The sequence below is a fragment of the Strigops habroptila genome, chromosome Z (assembly GCF_004027225.2).
Source record: "Strigops habroptila isolate Jane chromosome Z, bStrHab1.2.pri, whole genome shotgun sequence".
In the NCBI taxonomy this organism is placed as follows: domain Eukaryota; kingdom Metazoa; phylum Chordata; class Aves; order Psittaciformes; family Psittacidae; genus Strigops; species Strigops habroptila.
The window spans coordinates 570,096-579,619 of NC_044302.2; the positions used below are offsets into that span (position 1 = coordinate 570,096).

The following is a 9,524-nucleotide window of genomic DNA, read 5'->3' on the forward strand; positions in this document are numbered from 1 at the left end:
GCGCTTTTAGAGGAGAGAGGACTAACTGTAGAGAAGGAACGGGGTGATAAAAACGGTTCAGCTCCTGCAAGGCGATGTTGCTGAGGTCCAGGCCTAACCACACAACTACTGCTGAAGTAGAAGACAGCAGACAGTGTGACTCGGGTTGTATTTCCAATGCAGGCATGCTAACCTAGCCTGGGAAAATGTCTTTAAAGAAGAGGACTGCACTTGGTTTCTGCTGCCCGATGTGCGACCCTGCGCTGCCACCGCTGCAGTGCTGGGGAGCAGAGCGCAGGCAGGTCCCTCCAGGCTCGCTCGGCCGCAGGGCCCGCAGCCGGTCCCACCGCTGCTGCCGCCGGGGCCGCCGCTGCGGGGCGCCGCTCGCAAACCGGGCCCGCCGGCGCGCGGCTCACGCGGCAGCCACGTGAATGTGGCCTGGCCCCGCACGCGCGCTGGGGGGCGCTGCCCGCGCAGCTCCCGGGACCCGCCGGCGGCCCCGCGCGGGCGCGTGCCGGGGGCAGGGGCCGTTGGGGCGGCCGCGCGCAGCTTCCGGAAGGTTCCGGGCCCCGGGCGCGCCCTGGGGTGGCGGGGGGGGGGGGGGGGCGCGCCCGGCCGCGTGCCCGCGCCTGTGCGCTAAGGGGAGCGCGGGAGGGGCGCAGCAAGCGCGCCCCTGCGGGCGGTGCCGGCGCGCGGCCCCCCCTCCCTCCGCTGTGCGCGCGCGCGGGCCCGTGCGGTGCCGCGGGCCCCTGTGACCTTTGTGAATAAGGTGATCGCAGAAGGGCGCGAGAGGAGCGCATCCTGCGGCGTTCAGCCGGCCTCGCTGGGAAGTCTTCGCTGGGGGTCGTGGGAGCTGCAGCATTTACGCCTGGATTTACGCCGGGAACCGTGGTGTGTGTCTGTGGTAACTTGGCTGGTTAGTCACAGGAGTGATTTTGGAAAGTATGGATTGTTAATCTGTTGTCTATAGAAATCAATTTGCAGTTTGCTTTGAGTCTTTTAATAATGTAACCTGAATTTGATCAGAGCCCTCTCCCCAGATTTTCTGTGACCATTAAGCATTTCTCCTGAAACGCATTTGAAACACTCAAATCCAGTGCCAGTTTGGTGTGTAAACTCCTTTGGTTTCCCTCAGAGATGGCACCCTTTCCCAGTAGCTTCTGCACACTGGTCTGTTATGATTCCAGAAATGAAAAGGGATTTGAAGCAGCGGCTGCAGTGCGGGACAGTGCTGTGGCTTAGCCCAGTGGTGAGGTGCAGGTGCACAGATCTGGTTGAACAGACAGTTCCTGTCACTCCCTCATCCTTTCTCTTGCCAGAAGTCTGCTTCTTCCTATAGTGCTTAAAGGTAGTGGGTTGTTCCAAAGCCTACTGCCGCTAGTGAAGGTACATTGAACACAGCAGCCAGAGATTTACACCTGCAGTTTACATATAAAATGATGCGAAGTTGCTGCAAGCCACTTTACAGATCATGTTGATAGGCTGAGAAAACTGCAACAACCCCTGAACAATCTGACCGTTTCTCTTCCACCTTTTCAGACAGTTTTATATCTCAGGGAATTTCTGGATGTGACTGTATTGTTTGTAATATTTACTTCTGTAAACTCCTAAGGACTGATTATGAGGTTAATAGGGCTTGATATGCCTGAGGAAGTTATTACAAAAGCACTTTTTGGGCCTTTTTTCTGTGCTGGTGTGATTCTCAATCTCATTCTGTAGTTTGATCAAAGCGTTACAGCCTGGACTTGGTTATAAACTACAGGATCAGCTACTGATCTGTGATTATTCCCTTCCCAATGATTATCTCCCTGCACTGGGTTTCTGAATAGAAGCCAACAGTATCCATTCACTGCTTCATACTTCCTTTTCCTAGGAAAGACCTAAACAATCATGAGTTTAGATGGATGTTTAGATAACATGAATAGCTAGTATTACATGTGTAACCCACCATTGAGATTTATTGATCTAAAATTTGTGTGGTTGGTTTCACTGCAGTGGTGTTGGTCTATCAAATGTTGAGCAACTGTGGTGATAGGTGGCTGCTGAAAGCTGTTATTAAGGAGATCCAAACATAAATTTCTGTACCTCTTTTTTTTTCTTTTTAAATGGTTTGGTGTTAAATAAACTTTGCACATGTGGCTCATATGGCTAAAATCATTCTGATAAATACTTCTAATAGAATTGTTCAATGAAATTAACTCATGATGTTGCTAATTTTTATCATTTGGCATAAACCTGCAATCCAGGTCAAGTGTATTCCCAAAGCTGAGCAGTCTATAGCAGTTGTTTCCTTACTTGTTTGTTTGGTAAGTAGTATTTTTCCAATCCTAAATTACATTTCGATTTTTATAAGCAGCATTACCATGGAGAACTGTGGTTCTGACATGCAACAAATATTTCCGATAAGACATCTATAAATAATATTTTTATGTTGATGAAGTTACTTAATAATTACTTGGTACATGGTAGCATTTTTATTTGAAGCTGAGGTTTGTAGCTCCTTAACCACTAGAAGGCACTCTGGTATAAAACTAACAGCTAACAAAATCTGCACCTAAGGACAAAACATAAAGAAACATGACTGCCGTTAAGCAATTTCCTGCTAAAGATAGCTATGTTCACTCTTATTTGGTATTATAACCTTCAAATTATTGTTTCACCAGAACTATGCTCACATGCACAGGTCTGCAAGCATCTGTATGCGTAGTGATTGATGTGCTGATTATTATTGCTGTTTCGTGAGGTAGCACCTAGAAACCAGAAAAAGGTTGGGCTGTACACATGTACACTAAATGTATTGATGACACATGCTTGTAGGTGGAGTTTTTCACCAGTGAAACTCTGTTTTCAGTACTGAATCTGTCTGTTGCATTCTGTGGGAGTGATGTTACTCCACCACTGTATATTTGTGTGAAAGTGGTCTCATGCAGTGTTAGGATTCACAGTTAAAATACACACAGAGGTCTAGAAACGTGAGTATGTTGATACAGGAACAGTAAATTGTTTTGTATGCTGAATGCAATACTTGGAAATTGCTTGTCTTTTGTGAGGTTCTGAGAGATTTCCGGTTTAGTGAGTGGTTTGGAAAACAAGTTTCAAGTTAAAACACTATTAAAAATAATACAATTTCCTGTTTTTTTATTTTCTTCATATGTAGTTGATGAATTTTCTATTTCTGGTGTTGTGTATTGGGTTAAAAAACCCCAGACCTCTGGAAGTCAATATTGGATCACTTCGAGTCTCAACATTTTTGAAAGGTTTTCTGTGAAATTATTTACAGTGCATTTGGTACTTGCCAATATTTAGTGAGAAGATATGCAGGAACAAGAATGTATGTTTTGATGAGACAGTTTGGCTGTAAGATTGTCTACTGAATTAGAGACCAGTGGAAAGTACTGGTGTAGTTTAAACCACATGTCATGAAAACAGAGGGGTTCCTATTGTGTCTTAGTTCTGTACATCCCAGTTTGTAACTGGTAGTAGTGGCCTGTGTAGAACTGTCTCCAGTTTAGTCATTTGCATAAGCAGCTTACACAAGTCCTCTGGTGTGTCTATGAGAGAGACTGTATTTGGTGTAGTTTTCTGGAATGAGTCTCCTTGGAAGTGTCATCAATCAGCAGAATAAAGAAGTCAAGACGGACATTGTAGTGTGTCTTAGAAAAGTAGGAAAGCATGTGGGCATCTTTCCAGTTTTTAGCAATGAAGATACCCAAATCTCGTTGTTTGTTGAGAGAGTAAGGAATTTTAAGACGTGCTAAGCTCTCTAAACCTAGCCCTAATCTAGGACAGTTGAAAGTTACCTTATTTCGGTGTTGGTTGAAGATTACTGTGTCAGGATGAAGGCAGAAATCACTTTTGTGAATGTGTTCGAGTAGTAGCTGTGTTTATATCTAAGAGGAACATAAGGTTCTGTATATCTCCATGGCATGTTATTACTTCTACTGAACAAGCATGATTGAGGTACATCATCCTTCCTTATGCAGCACTATTGCCCTGTGGGTAAAATTACAGCTATAAATATATTTGCATGCAGGCTCTGGGCATTCTTCTCTATTTCCACTGGTGTTAGGTTGTGAAGATAACCTTGTATTAAGGCTTGAGGTTTTTCTTATTCTCATTTCTATATGAGTTACAGTCGAGCAAAATCTGTGTGTAGACCAGGTTGTATGAAGGTATTTCCTTCCTCTCCAATAGTAAGTTATTACTTATTACTGTGTTGCAGTGAAGAAGAGAGGATAAGGTCAACTGACCAGTTTTTGTAAAAGAATTGTTGGCTGGGGAATATGAGAGAAGGTTTTCCTGTTTCCTGTAGTCATAACTGCTCTGTGTTCATGCTCTGAAAGCTTTTAAAGGGTACCAGGTAAATACACAGGAAGACTAATGACTCCTTAACAGACAACAGTCAACCTTTAAGGATGCAAGTGATACGGACCCTAGCTTACTAATGAACTTTAATGAAAGTACTTCCATTAGTATGGTGCGCACGATTAATGTGGAAGAGAAATAGTGCAATGGAAACAAAAATGAAGAATCATAGTAAACTTCTGTGAATAGTTTACCTAGCAATACTGTTAGAACTTCATTAAGTTTTTAAATGATACAGAGTGCTCTGGCATACTGCTATAGTGATGAGTAAATATTAGAAGGGGTACTGTTACAGTCTTGAATGCTACGTGGCTGTGGGATAATTACTGAATATGATTTAGAAATTAAACTTATATTTAAAAATGTAGCATTGCTCACACATAAAGGAAAAACAGACTTTCAGGGTAAGATGCAGCTGCACGTGGTACGCCAGGAATTCATTCCACAGCGGTTCCCGTGACAACACTGCTTGACGGAGGATGGAGCAGAGTGGAGATTCTGTGGCCAAACTCTGTCCCAACACCAGCAGAGATGGGAACTAGGTGGTACTTAAAACTGATAAGCTGCATACTTGCTGCCCTGAGCCAACGGCCTGTCATCTTTTGACAAAATGCTGTCCTTTGTGTGAACTTTGCTTCATTTTAATGCATTTTAATACGAAAACACGCCTCCACCTCCAATGCTATCCGCCTCCAAAGTGAGACCACCCCTCTTTGAGCATGCTCTTTGAATTTTTTGTGGCATATACCTTTAAAAGCGAAGCGAGGAATATTTACACCAATAACAATAAGGTATGTATGACTAGAGTCACTCAAGCTCCACCTTGAAAGTGAAAAATAGTATAAAAATGACCCAAAAAGCGGGGGGCTTTAGGGAAGACATCATCGTGGACGAGCCGAGGAAGACCCCATCAGCTGACTACTCTTGACTCCTGGGACCGGTCGACGGGCTGGACCTTTCTTCCCCCCCATAGGGATGCCTTCGGGTAAGACTTGCACTGTATCCAGTGCTTCCCCGGGAAAATTAGGAATCTCTATATAGAGTTACTTTTTACTTTTATACTTTAAAGCCAGGCTGTATTATTCATAACTTTGTCGCGCGGTTGTATACTTTATTATTTGCACGTGCTTTTGCAGACAGTGCATTTATCACTGGCAATCCACAAGAACCTGTATCTGTTGCTTTAATAAACTGCACTGTTTAAGTAGCTAATCGTAAATCTCTCATTGAACGCGACCAGCTCCCTCAGTGTGGCCGTGCTAGTTCGTGAGCACGATTAGACTGAAGGTGCAGTGCACTATCAGTGCATCTGGAATCGTGATTATTCAATATATTGAATGCGACCGGACTGATAGTGGCAAATTGAGCATCACTCAGACTCTAAGCCTAGCCGCAGCCAGCCCCTCTAATATCTGAGGACCAGCTGGAAAGCAAGGGGGTTTATTTCCTGCCAAATTATTTTACCCTTTCACGCAACAGTGGCTGAAGTCAAATGGGGAAAAATGATCAGAGTTAAGGCATAATGTCATGCAATTACTGATCATTGTTATTTCTTTCTATAGAGAACTTTGTCAGCCATTCAAAATAATGCATAATTTTGAGACTGAATCATTTTGAGTCATGCTTATTTCTAATCTATAACTTGAAACAAAAAAGAATCTTTCTGCTGCCTCCCAAACATGTTGTATTTGTGCGCTCTACCACAAAAATTAAAGCAAATTAAGAAAAATAAGTTCTCTTATTGTGATAAATCTATAATGTTCTTGCTAGCCAGAGAATTTTAGTGTTGGAGATATCTATTAACTGATTAGAAAATGGAGTGGTATCTTGAACATCATCTTATGTTTCATTGACCAACAGAATGAATCGAAGGTGTAGCAATGGTGTCTATCCGCTACCTCGCAAACATACATGTACCATGCCATTCACCTCCTTGGGGAGCTACAAGGAGCGTGTGGCTCTTGTATTTGTCAGTATCAGGAAAGAGGTTCTGTCATGTATGCTGCAGGTAATGCCAATCAAAATGTATTTATTTGAAGTCAAGGTGCTTTCAACTAAGTGCTTGAAACTGGACCATGTCATAGTTCAGTCAGTGCGTGAGTTTGTTTCTGAACTCTGAGGGTCCAGCCAGGCTCTGTCTCTTAAGCGCAGCCCTAGGAACAGGTATTTAGGACTTTCTGGACAGTAAGAGTTGCAGTTCCATTAAGCCTCAAAGCCAAATCATACAATCTACTTGCATTTACAGTCATTCAAGTATGCCATTCTGCTGCTCTGGCTACTTTATGCTTCGCCTCTTGAGAGGTGCATGATAGCTGGTACCTAGAAATCCATGATTCCTCAAAATCTGTACTGTAAGTGCAGCTGGCATTAGTGAAAATGCCTGGGCTTTCAACTTTCAGAACATTGGATTCTTTTTATAAATACATGAATATTTAAGAAAAAAGTTGCGCTTGAAATCCTTCACCTCTTTGGCCTGTGGTTACAGCAGTGCTGAAGACTAGATTTAAGTGATGTTTTGACTTTGAGGAACAGATTTGCACCCTACTGTAACTATATGAAATACTTCATGTAAGGACCATCACTGTCATATAATAATTTGCACAAGTGTTCTTTACATCTTGCTGTATCTAATTTTGTGTGGAACGTTCTAGTCAAAGGGTCTGTTACAACACCTGGGCTTATCCTGGGTACAAAATTAATACGAATGCTGGCTCTTACTACGTTTTTGCACATTTCTCTGATATCTTTAGGAAACCCTCATCATTTTAATCTCCTGTAAGTACCAGACAACATGTGCTTGTATTTTTGCTGTTGTGTGTTTTTCAGACACCAGAAAAAAAACTTACAAAATCAAACATTTGTTGGAATTATAATCTTAGGAAGTAATGAAAGAATCCTTCAGTTTTGAAGACAAACCTTGAGCAACTGTGATTAAGGGTAAAAACACAATCTTTGTACAGATCAGTGTGGTTTTAATTGTGTAGTAGTTGTTGATGTATTGTAAGTCACCAGAGGTAGGAATGCGTGCTTTCGTCTGCTTATTTTTTCTGTGAATTAATGATCATACACTTTTTTCTATTTTTCATTAGTTTACGCCAGAGATTTTTCTTCAAAACCTTCTGTCTTTAAAAGGATGTTGCATGATTTTCAGCATAACATGATGATGACAGAGACTTGTTTTTTATGTATCTGGTAGTTCTTATTCAGACTTACTGACAAAGTTAAATATGACTGCTGGCTCTTGACAAGGGTATTTAAATTCAAAATATTCACTAAAAAGAGGAAGGAGATATGTATGTGTGTGTATGCATATATTGTAAAAGAAAATTTGAATATACGCATATATGCAACACATATACTCTGATATCACAGTAACTGCGTGTGAATAGATGAAAGCCTTTTGCTTCAAGGCTTAGCAGTATAGTAGTAACAGTTTTTATAAGACAAATGACTTTAGTGAAATGTCCTCTTTCCTCACTAAGAAATACACTGTATGGTGATATTGCTATAGCTGTATGGACCATTTGGACAATTGGACTTATGAACGCATAACAAAAGAGATATTTGGTTCTGACACGGTAGAGCAGTTATTCTATACCCACCTTGGACACTATTCTCTGTGTACTTTGAATAATGGGTTTTTCCTCTATGTAGTTAGTATGGAGGGTTGCATTGCTCCTGCTCTTGAATCAGTTTGTTTTTATGTATGTGTTTTTATTTAGAAATATATTTAAGGTACTTATACTACAGTAAACATATTCGAATTACTTTGTGTGACATTTAAAACTATCCACATACTGGTAATTGCAAAGACTTTGCCTTGATTAAGTGGTAACTCTAAGTACTTAAGAACTGGTAGCACATGTCAGACTACAGAGCACAGACACATTAAATATCATCTTGCATATATAAACCTGCCAATACAGCTCACACTTGACCTCTAGCATATTGCCATAGTTTTAAGTTTTTGGCCTTTTCTAAGTGCAGGCTATTGATTATGCTAAACTTTGTGGTGGCTAAGGGCAAGTATGTCTAAGTGATTATGTTCAGATAATATCAGAATTATTTGCCTTTTTAAAGTACATCTAAGTTCTGCTTTCCTGAGAAAAAAAGAATCTGTCTAACTCAAGTCTGTTGACTACACGTGTGAAAATAGCTAGCTAGGTACTTGTGAACTCTGTTTCTTCTTCTGTCATGACTCTTATTTTTTAACTTAATGATTGTTTTATTTTTAAAAGCTGTCTACACAGCAGGATAACCACATTCTCTTTTTCTTTGTCCACACTCTTTTTATCCCCTGCTAATAGGTCAAGCCTTGCGGAAGAAAAATTGCCATGTGGAGCATCCCATTGACCTCTACACCAAACTGAACTCCCTTGTACAGCTAATCTGTTATACTGACGGACAGTTATGGTTGCAAGTAGAAGATGCCCATCATCTCTTGTGTTTCCTGGCAGAGAGAATGAATCATATTACTGGGATAATGAACCATTTAATGACTTGCATGTTGATTTATAAGATCGTGCTGGAGAGGCCAGTTTAAAAATCCAAAGCCATAAGTCACAGTGTTGCTGTGTATGGCCCATTGAGGCTGCTTGGCTCCCTTACTATCAATTGCTGTGTTAATCAAGGTGTCCTGAGGGTTTGCAACAGTGAAGTGCTTAAATGCAACATCTTTGTGTTCTGCTGTGGCATTTATTCAAAATAAGAATCTGTTATTTTTTTCAGGTTTAAAAATAATTTAACCAAATAAAGTCATCACTTCTGTCTTTTATAGTGAAATATATATTTCTGTCTTTTATAGTGGGAGAGTTCCATCCTGAGCTAAAGGAGTGTGTTAATAGTGGACACAGGGTTAGACTGTGCAACATCACAATAGTTGATCTGGTAGATTGGCACTATGTTGAGTTGGCTCCTCAGTGCAAGACCAGTAATGTTTTGTGCCCTGGCTTCTCTGCTTTAATGAGAAATACATACATTTTAGCTGGTAAAAATGGTAGCGATGCCCAATATAAGTATGAAATGATTACAAGAAATTCTTCACTACCATTAGCTTTTTCATTAGTTTTCTCTCTAGGGAGATGAATATTTTATTTCTCCATTTTAAAAATAGTTTTGAACTGATCTCCAGCAAAACCCGATAAAAATGTAGCCTGGAGTGATGCTTTTGGTTACAGTGT

General features: G+C 41.2%; 1 long non-coding RNA gene across 2 annotated transcripts; it reads left to right on the plus strand.

Moving 5' to 3' along the window:
• Positions 1 to 406: 406 nt before the first annotated feature.
• Positions 407 to 9,118, plus strand: LOC115601281. Of its 2 annotated transcripts, XR_003989289.1 has the most exons (3): positions 506 to 870; positions 7,171 to 7,281; positions 8,652 to 9,118. It is a non-coding gene; the product is annotated as an uncharacterized LOC115601281 (long non-coding RNA). The 2 variants fall into 2 exon arrangements; XR_003989288.1 differs by lacking the exon at positions 7,171 to 7,281 and having other exon boundaries at positions 407 to 870.
• The last annotated feature ends 406 nt before the right edge of the window (positions 9,119 to 9,524 follow it).